This window comes from Gossypium arboreum, chromosome 3, assembly GCF_025698485.1.
Source record: "Gossypium arboreum isolate Shixiya-1 chromosome 3, ASM2569848v2, whole genome shotgun sequence".
Lineage (NCBI taxonomy): Eukaryota > Viridiplantae > Streptophyta > Magnoliopsida > Malvales > Malvaceae > Gossypium > Gossypium arboreum.
Genome location: NC_069072.1, coordinates 127,123,468 through 127,134,831, shown reverse-complemented (window position 1 = coordinate 127,134,831; position 11,364 = coordinate 127,123,468). Strand labels below are relative to the sequence as shown.

At 34.0% G+C, this 11,364-nt stretch overlaps 1 long non-coding RNA gene across 1 annotated transcript; it reads right to left on the bottom strand.

The window, feature by feature from the left end:
• Positions 1-180: 180 nt before the first annotated feature.
• Positions 181-3,658, bottom strand: LOC108489071 (uncharacterized). The gene is made up of 2 exons (XR_008280236.1): positions 485-3,658; positions 181-365 (listed from the first exon to the last, which is right to left on the bottom strand). It is a non-coding gene; the product is annotated as an uncharacterized LOC108489071 (long non-coding RNA).
• Positions 3,659-11,364: the final 7,706 nt, after the last annotated feature.

Here is an 11,364-nt window from a genome sequence, read left to right as displayed (position 1 = left end):
AGAGAGAAAGAAAAGAGCTGTTCTTCATATGAAACAAAAAAAAAAAAAGAAAAAGAAAAAGATGATATTGGATGTTTGATGCAATTGCTGATAGCAAAGGTCTGAAATGAAAATCAGAAATAACTGCTCCATTTCAATGAGTCGTCAATCATTGGGCCAAACAAATTGCAGCAAAATGAATTTGTAAAAGCACAATTGTAGTTTACACATTAATCAATCAACAGTGAGAAAATCTAAGCATTCAAGCATTGAATGCTTCATTCTAAATATGATAATAGCAATATAGCAAAAACAAACCTCTCAATTCAATAAACTTAACAAACCTCTCAATTCAATAAACTTAGTTTTTCCTTAGTCATTACCATCTGCAAGAAAGCAGGCATTACATTACATTAGATAGTGACATTACAATTGAAATTTATAAAGTGAATAGCAGCAAAAGTGAGACATGAAGCATTAAGGGAGATTAGCAGAAAACACTCACAAAGCGCGAGCTGGGATTGAACATCAACAACCCTTGCTTGCAAACAACTTACAATTCCATGATATATGATCCTTTAGGGTCCCCCAAATACATGAAAACCTTTAGAAAAAATTGGGCATACCTGTGTCCAACACTCACGCATGAATTAGAGTAATGAAAATCTCATACACCAGAGAAACAAAGTCTGCAACAACACGGCATGATAAAGGCAGATATTAAGAATCATAAAAGCCCTCAGATCTCATAGCTATGATGGGTCATTTGCAGTTTTTAAACTCTCTGATTTAAGTTACGAGCCTCCATCATATCAGCAGGCATGTTGATATGAAGAAAGAGAGAAAGAAAGAGAAAAAGCTTTTCATCATATGAAACAAATATTGTAGAGGAAAAGAAAAGGAAGGAAAAGGGATCATATTAAATGTTGAATTGTTGATGCCATTGCTGATAGCAAAGGTCCGAAACAAAAATCAGAAATAACTGCTCCATTTCAATGAGTTTTCTATCATTGGGCCAAAAAAACTAATGCAGCAAAATGAAATTGCAAAAGAAAAAAAATAAAATAAATACTGTAGTGTTTAAACATAAAATGTTGAAAATTTGAAATATAAGATACCCAGATCTTCTACACATTAATCAACAAGCAGAGAAAAATCTAAGCATTAAATAAATATTCTAGCAAGGTTTATAGTAAAAAATGACTCAATTCAATAAAATTAGTTTTCCAAACAGTCATTACCATCTGCAAGAATTATTACTAGGGATTAGACACCATTCCAGTTACCAATATTCCAAAGAACTGCTTGCTTCAGAAGTTATATTAAAACAAGGCATGGACCTTGACATACATGCATTATCAATAAAGGAATGGAGGTCAGAGAAATAGGAACAGTGAAACCCTCAATTAGGCTGATGAATCTAGATGGAATTTCTGTAACTTAGTGATTGTAATATCTAAAATAATAGAACTAAGATTAAAGCAGCATACTTGAACGCATACAACCAGCAAAGTCATCAACTAAGGAACATCAAAGATCTTCAAATAAAATAAAACATATGGCAGAATGAAAAAAATGTCACTTGCGATGGATAAAACTTGTTGGGGCTTAGGAAGGCTCTGACACCATATAAATGCAAGTGACAGTGAAAAAAAAAAGATATTGATTTTATTCAATGGCAGCAAGCATATTAATACGTCAAAGAAGCCTAGAGATGCTCCTCTTCTATAGGAGACTTATTTGCAGATGATACTAACAAACAACAAAATTCAAAACAAAGGAAAACAGCAGCAAATTCAAAATAAATGATAACAGAAAATTTCAAATAAAGGCTAACACCAGAAAGTTCAAACACATGCTTAATAGAAAGAACCTGCAAATGCCCTCGAAGGCCAGACCTCAGAATAGTTTCGTCAATTGTGACACTATTGCATTGAAGACTTCTCCACATCTACTACTACCGGTATACCAGTGCCATCATTAATCATAAGACCATGAATTATATCAACAATAATAACAATAACAACAAAGAAGAGGGAAGGAGAACAAGAATCACCAAAACCAATAATGACAAGTAGTTGGAAGGATGGAGGCTGACATTGATGCCATAGCAACCTCTCCACACAAAGTATCCGAGGGCTATGAGCAAAATAATACCAAAGATTGTGTGGTAAAAGATATCTTCAAAATTGCCTTAAATAGTAGTCTCGTATAAGTCCCAGAAATAAACACTATCTGCTCTGCACTTTTGACTAAGCCTGAAGACAATATCTGACTTCAATAAACCTAAAAGCGAAATTAAAAAGAGCCTTCAGATCTCATAGTGATGTAGGATATTTTATTTTTATTATAATATTTTATCATGTCAGTTTTATCTTATAATATCTATTTTAAATATTAGATATATTACAGACGGCTAGGGTTATTAAGTATTTTAGGGTTTAAATCCAGGACTAGAATAAAATTTATTTGCAAGAAAGCCTAGTAATATAAATAAGTTGTAGGCTTTATAGCCATAATTATTGTTCTTATTATTTTTCTTGAATCAATAGAAAAACTAGAGGTTTTCTATAACCCTAAGTTTTCTAGACTTGCATCTTCTTTACTAATCGTTTGTTTAGCCCTAATTCTTTCTATTGTTGCTATTTTCTCCCCAAAACCACATCACATAGCTATGCCAAAATCATGGACAGTTCACTGTAAAGGCATTCACCAATAGCTCTTAACACACCACCAGCAATAATAAATAAAATAAATAAATATACACGCATACATACAAACATATATAATACGTATGTGTATATTGACAGAGAATGAAACAGGCAGTGTGTAAAGCTAGAGATAAATTGAAACCCAGAATTGCCCAATCAGTTTTCCATCATTGGGCAAAATACAACTGGAGCTCAAAGAAAACCGAGGAAATTATGTAAAACCTTAAGCACATTGGCTACAAAGGATCTAACCAAGCTACAAAAATCAACACTTAAGTTACAACAACTAAAAATCAGCAATTCAAAAAAAAAAAAAAACCCTCAGATTTCATCAATATTCCAATTCAACGAGAGTGACGCTCATGACTTCCATTAAAAAAAAAGAAATATGTATCTTCAGAGATGATAGGAAACAAAAGAACTACCCCATGTAACAACTTCTCATTATTGGCCATATGTCAAAGCCTTTGAAATTCATTTAAACATAGACTAAGAAGATAGTATCAAAACCAATGGCAGACTAGCTTAATTAGAACCACAATGAACAATAAGGATTACCAGCAACATATCATTTTTTTATAACCACAGGTGTTCTCATCCGTTTTACGATCTAAGTCTAATCCTGTTCGGGCCAGAGGTGGTATTCAAGTAAAGCCCTCTATGACAACAAGATTCGAACTCAGTCCAAATGCCTGGGAAAGAAGTCCACTTCTACAACAATAATGACTCAAGGGTCAGGTCATTCCCTTGAAACTTGTAACCATAAAATCTTCATTCACAAGAAATGTGGGGTTGAACTCAACTTAATTCAATTGATTTTATTTGAATCTCGCCTTTTGCAATTCCAATCGTCGTAACTGAGATTCGAATCTCAACTTTTGCAATTCGACCAAATGTCAAAGCAGGTGAAGTTTATTAAAGCATGCATTACATTGGATAGTGACATTACAACTGAAATTTATAAAGTGAATAGCAGCAAAAGTAAGAAATAAAGCATTAAGGGGAGATTAGCAGAAAACACTCACAATGCACAAGCTAGGATTGAATGAATCTGAATATCGGCAACCCTTTCTTGCAGACAACTTACAATTCCATGCTTGAAATTCAATTATACAGGGATACCTGTGTCCAATATTCACACATGAATTAGAGTAACGTAAATGAAAATCTCATACGCCAAAGAAACAAAGTTGCAACAGTGCGGCATGATAAAGGCAGACATGAAGAATCACAAAAGCCCTCAGATCTCATACTATGATGGGTCATTTGCAGTGTTTAAACTAACTGATTTTCGTTACGAGCCTTCACCATATCAGCAGCCATGTTGATATGAAGAAAGAGAGAATGAAAGAGAAAGAAAGAGAGCTGTTCTTCATAGGAAACAGAAATGGGAAAATAAAGAAAAGGGAAAAAAAGAGAGAGATGATATTGAATGTTTGATGCCATTGCTGATAGCAAAGGTCAGGAATGAAAATAAAAAATAACTGCTCCATTTCAATGAGTTCTCAATCATTGGGCCAAAAAGAAGCTGCAAAATGAATTTGCAAAAGCACAATTGTAGTTTTTAAACATAAAATGTTGAAATAAAAGAAAATACCCATATCTACTATGCAGTAATCAATCAACAGTGAAAAGTCTGAGCATTCAAGAATTAACTTCCTCACTCTAAATAAGATGCTACTAACATTGATACTAAAAAAACCTCTCAATTCAATAAATTTAGTTTTTCCTAATCGTCACTACCAATGACTCGAGTTATTACTTTGAATCAAACACCATTCCAGTTCCCAATAATCCCAAAGAACTGCTTGCTTCGGAAGTTGTATTAAAACAAGGCATGGACCCCGACATGCATGCATTATCAATAAAGGAATGGAGGTAAAAAAATATAAGACCAATGCAGCACTAGATCAGGCTGACGATTCTAGATGGATTTTCAAACAGATTCTGAAACTTAGTAATTGTAACATGTAAAATCTTATGATATAATAAAATAAAACTAAAATTATAGCAGTATACTTAAACACATACAACCAACAAAGTCATCAACTAAGGAACATCAAAGATCTTCAAATAAACCATATGGCAGGAAAAAAAAAATCACTTGTGATGGATCAAACTTTAATAAGGCCCGGACACCATATAAATGCAAGTGACAGTGACAAAGAAAGATGATTTTAATCAAAGGAAGCAACCATATTTATACATAAAAGAAGCCTATAGATACTCCTATTCTATAGGAGACTTATTTGCAGATGATACAAACAAACAACAAAATTCAAAACAAAGGAAAACAGCAGCAAATTCAAAATAAATGATAACACCAGCAAAATTCAAATAAAGAATAACACCAGAAAGTTAAAACACATGATTAATAGAAAGAACCTGCAATGCCCTCGAAGGCCAGACCTTGGAATAGTTTCATAAATTGTGACACTATGGGATTTCATTGAAGACTTTTCCACATCTACTACTACCAGTGCCATCATTAGCCATAAGACCATGAATTATATCAACAATAATAACAAAGAAGAGGGAAGAAGAATAAGAATCACCAAAACCAATGATAAGTAGTTAAAAGGATGGAGGCCAACATTGATGCCATAGCAACCTCTCCAGACAAAGTATCCCAAGGATATGACCAAAATAATACCAAAGATTGTGTGGTAAAAGATATGGAGGTTAAAGAAATAAAAGCAGTGCAGCCCTCGATCTAGCTGACAGTTCTAGATGGATTTTCAAACAGATTCTGAAGCTTAATGATTGTAATATCTAAAATCTTATGATATAGTTGAATAAAACTAAAATTATAGCAGTATGCTTAAACACATACAACCGGCAAAGTCATCTATCAAGGAACACCAAGGATATTCAAATAAACCATATGACGGGAACAAAAAATGTCACTTGCGATGGATCAAACTTGTTGGAGTTTAAGAAGGCTCAGACACCATATAAATGCAAGTGATGGTAACAAAGAAAGATGGTTTTACTGAATGGCTATACATGAAAGAAGCCTAGAGATACTCCTATTCTATAGGAGACTTTTTTGCAAATAACACAAAAAAAAAAAATCAAAACAAAGGAAAACAGCAGCAAATTCAAAACAAATGATAAAACCAGCAAATTTCAAATAAAGGATAACCCCAGAAAGTTCAAACACATTCTTCACAGAAAGAACCTGCAATGCCCTCGAAGGCCAGACCTCAGAATATAATTATCAATTGTGAAGCTATCGGATTTCATAGAAGACTTCTCCACACCTACTACTACCAGTGACATTGTTAGTCATAAGACCATGAATTATATCAACATTAATAATAATAACAACAAAGAAGAGGGAAGGAGAATAAGAATCACCAAAAACCAATGATGAAAAATATTTGAAACGATGGAGGCCGAACCTCTCCACACAAAGTATTAGAGTGAGACGAGTAAAATAGTACCAAAGATTGTGGTAAAGATACCTTTAAAAGCAGTCTCTTATAAGTCCTAAACCTAGACACCATTCACTGTGCACCTTCGACTAAGTAAGCCTGAAGACAACATCCGACTTCGAAAACTCTAAAAGATCCAATAGAAAGAGCCCTCAGATCTCATAGCTACGCCAAAATCATGAACAGTTCACAGTAAAGGCATTCACCAATAGCTCTTGACACACCACCAAAAATAAATAAAATAAAATAAATAAGTATATGCATACAAACACACACACAATACACATATGAATATTGGAAGAGAGAGAGAGAGAATGAAGCAGGCGGTGTGTAAAAGCTAGAGATAAATTGAAAACCAGAACGGTTCAATCAAAACTGAGTTTCCATCATTGGGCAAATTAAAAAAGTAGCTCAATGAAACCCAAGGAAATTATCTAAAACACTAAGCACATTGATTACAAAGGATCTAACCAAGCTATAAATACCATCCCTTAAGTTATAACAAACAAAAAAGCTGTAATTCAAAAAAAAAAAAAACGAGAAACTCAGATTTCATCAGTATTTGAATTCAACTACAGTGATTCTTATGACTTTTAAAAAACAATGTGTATATTCAGAGATGATAGGAAACAAAATAGCAAACAAAAGAACTACCCCATGTAACAACTCATCATTCGTCATATGTCAGAGCCTTTGAAATTCATCTAAACATATAATAATAAGATAGTAACAAAACCAATGACAGATTGAGTAGCTAGCTTCAGTAGAACCAAAATGAACAATAAGGATTACCAGATAACATACCATATTTAATGTATTAGCAGATAACAAACATGGAAAGTACTGGTTCAGATTACACAAAAAAAGAGTGACTCTCAAACAACTACATTTTCAATGCTTCAAAGTATTCAAGAAGAGGAAGATGCTATAATTGATGAAATGGACACATGAAGGTCAAGGGTAAGGTCATTCCCTTGAAAAGTTGTAACCATAAAATCTTCGTTCACAAGAAATGAGGAGTTGACCTGAACTTAATGCAATTGATTCTATTCGAATCTTGCCTTTTGCAACTCTGATTTTCATATTCGAATCTCAACTGTGGCAATTCAACCACATTTCAAAGCAGGAGAACTTTAGTAAGCATGCATGAGATAGTGACATTACAATTGAAATTTATGAAGTGTGCAGCAGCAAAAGTATGACATGAAGCATTAAGGGATTAGCGGAAAACACTCACAAAGCACAAGCTCGGATTTGAACAAATCCAAACATCAACAATCCCTGCTTGCACACAACTTACAATTCCATGATTGAAAATCAATTATACAGGGATATAAACCTATATGAGCCCTCCAAATACAGAAAAATCTTAGAAAAAAATTTGGCATACCATTGTCCAACACTCACACTTGAATCAGAGTAACATAAAAGAAAATCTCATACGCCAAGGAAAGGCAGTTTGCAACAGCACAGCATGATAATGGCAGATATTAAAAATCATGATAAGCCCTCAGATCTCATAGCTATGACGGATCATTTGCAGTTTTTAAACTCACTGATTTTTGTTACAAGCCTTCACCATATCAGCAGCAGTGTTGACAAGAAGAAAGAAAGAAAGAGAAAAGGAGCTGTTCTTCCTACGAATTCAAAATTGAAGGGGAAAAGAAAAGGGATGATATTGAATGTTGAATTGTTGATTCCATTGCTGATAGCAAAGGTCTGAAACAAAAATAAGAAATAACTGCTCCAATTCAATGAGTTCTCAATCATTGGGCCAAAAAAAAATAATGTGGCAAAATGAAATTGCAAAAGAAAAAAAAATAAAACAAAAATTCTAGTGTTTAAACATAAAATGTTGAAATTAGAATATAAGATACCCAGACATTCTACACATTAATCAACCAACATTGAAAAATCTAAGCAATCAAGTATTGATTGCTTCATTCTAAACAAGATTCCAGCAAGATTTATAATAAAAAAACCTCCCAATTCAATAGATTTAGTTTTTGCTAACAGTCATTACCATCTGCAAGAGTTATTACCATGAATTAAACACCATTCCAGTTACCAATATGCCGAAGAACTGCCTGCTTCAGAAGTTAATATTAAAACAAGGCATGGACTTTGACACGCATGCATTATCAATAAAGGAATGGATGTCAAAGAAATAAGAACAGTGCAGCCCTCGATCAGGCTGATGACTCTAGATGGATTTTAAAACAATTCTGAAACTTAGTGATTGTAATATCTAAAATGGTAAAACTAAGATTATAGCAGTATACTGAAACACATATAACCAGCAAAGTCATCAACTAAGGAACATCAAAGATCTTCAAATAAAGCAAATGGCGGAAAGAGAAAAAATCTCACTTGCAATGGATCGCACTTGTTGGAGCTTAAGAAGGCTCCGACACCATAAAAATGCAAGTGACAGTGACAAAGAAAGATGACAGTTTTATTGAATGGCAGCAAGCATATTAATACATGAAAGAAGCCTAGAGATATTACTATTCTATAGAACACTTATTTGCAGATGATGCTAACAAACAAAAAAATTCAAAACAAAGGACAGCAGCAAATTCAAAAGAAATGATAACAGCAGCAAAATTCAAATAAAGAATTACACCAAAAAGTTCAAACACATGCTTAATAGAGAGAACCTGCAATGCCCTCTAAGGCCAGACTTCGGAATAGTTTCATCAATTGTGACGCTATGGGATTACTTTGAAAACTTTTCCACATCTACTACTACCAGTGCCATCATTAGCCATAAGACCATGAATTATATCAACAACAAAGAAGAAGGAAGCCGAATAAGAATCACCCAAGACCTATGATGAGAAGTAGTTGAAAGGATGGAGGCTGACATTAATGCCATAGCAACATGAACAAAATAATACAAAGATTTGAGTGGTAAAAGATATCTTTAAAATTGCCTTGAATAGCAATATCATACAAGTCCTAAATCTAAACACCATTCACTTTGTACTTTTGACTAAGTAAGCCTGAAGAGAATATCTGACTTCAAAAACTCTAAAAGTGCAATTAGAAAGAGCCCTCAGATCTCATAGCTGTGCCAAAATCATGAACAGTTCAACATAAAGGCGTTCACCAATAGCTCTTACCAGACCACCAACAATAATAAATAAAATAACTAAACAACCAAGCATACACACACATAATATGCATGAGAGAGAGAGAGAAGCAGGCGGTGTGAAAAGGCTAAAGATAAATTGAAAACCAAAACAGTTTCCACCATTGGGCAAAATGCAATAGGAGCTCAATGAAACCTGAAGAAATTATCTAAAACCTTAAGCACATTGGCTACGAAGGATCTAACCAAGCTACAAAATCCAACCCTTAAGTTATAACAACTAAAAATCTGCAATTAAAAAAAAAAACCTCAGATTTCATCAATATTCCAAGTCAACGATAGTGACGCTCATGACTTCCATTAAAAAAAATCTGTATCTTCAGAGATGATAGGAAACAAAATAGCGAACAAAAGAACTACCCCATGTAACAACTCGTCATTGGCCATAGTCAGAGCCTCTGAAATTCTTTTAAACATATACTAAGAAGATAGTATCAAAACCAATGACAGATTGAGTATCTAGCTTCAGTAGAACCAAGATGAACAATAAGGATTACCAGATAACATACTTTTTTTTTAATTTATAAGCAAATAATAAACATGGAAAGTACTAATTCAGGTTGCACAAGAAAAAGAGTGACTCTCAGGCAACTAAATTTTCAATGCTTCAAAGTAGCAATTCAAGAAGAGGAAGATGCTACAATTGATGAAATCGACACATGAAGCGCATCATAAGAGGCCTGATCAAAGTTTAACATACCTGTCCCAAAGCAAATACATTTTGCATTTAGGAAAGACAAAGCTTTATCTGAGTTGTTCCAAGAGAAGTATCAATGACTAGACCCAGCAACAAAGACAATGCATTTTTATATTGTAAACTGCAAATAAGATATATTCAGTGGGATTGGCAAAATTCACAAACCAAGTAAGCCAAAAACACTCAAACAAGACATCCCAATGAGAAAAACGCACTGCCAATCAGTCATTTTGCTTATTACTTAATAGAAAATTTGCATCAGGATTACAGCTGCTAAAAGCCCCGTGCATGCATATCATCATTCTTCACAAAACTACAACCGTGTAAAAGAAGAATGACTTAAGAATCAAATATAAAAAATGGGTATTTTGCAAAAAGTGGTAGAAGGAAATGAGAAAGGCCTCAGATCTCATAGCTTGCGTTTCTTTTCTTTTTTTTTTTTTTTTTTTTTGGCTAGGGGCAGTTCCTCCAAAGCCTTTTCACCACTAATCGTATATTTGTATTCTATGTATGAAGGAATGTACATATGTAGAAGGAGGTGACGATGATGATGATAGAAGTGAAGCTGAAGACCGGACTGCGTCAGGAAAAGATCCGGTGATAAAAAAAACAAAGAAGAAGAAGAAGATAAAGCCGCTATAGCAGCAGCTGCTGAATGACCTTAGTTGTACATCACCAAGCTTTTTATCATGAGTTTTTGACAGAAGCCAAGTGAGAAAAGGCCGGGAGGATTATCCCAATAAAACTTTGGGTCGGGATTTTGTTCAATTTCGAATCAATTGAAGGCTTCATGAGTTAGCTTGAGCCAGGTAATTTGTTGGGCTTTGAGTTGTCTTCTCTCTTCTTTTCCCTTTCTTTTAATATAAAAATTTATGATTGCAAATTTGCAATAACAGTAATTAATTGCCAAAGAAAATTGAATTTTAACTTGTATCCGAACATGAGTACAAGGATGTGATTGTCCGAAGACTTAAAATACATAAGAAACAAAATCTTGAAACAAATTGAACATGTCGCCAACCTTCATAACCAACCAAGTCCCAGTAACATAGGTCTCCAGTATACACCAAAGTCCATACACGCTTAGAAGTAGGAATAGCAGTCACCATTAATGTACATTGAGCTTGAAGAGTTTGGTAGAGAGTTGGAACATGGAACATGAACAAAAACACACATCTCAAAAGAATTATGATGATGAAAGAAGAAAGCATTCTATCAAATACCCTGAAAACAAACAGCCTCTCTATGCAAAAAGGGGCGAAAACACCTCCACCAGACCTTGCTTATGGTCGGAGCCTTGCACACCGGGTACAAACTTTATTATTATTCTTCTCTTAAAAACCCAAACTAACACTTTTATGCAATGATGCATAAACAAAGGGAGCC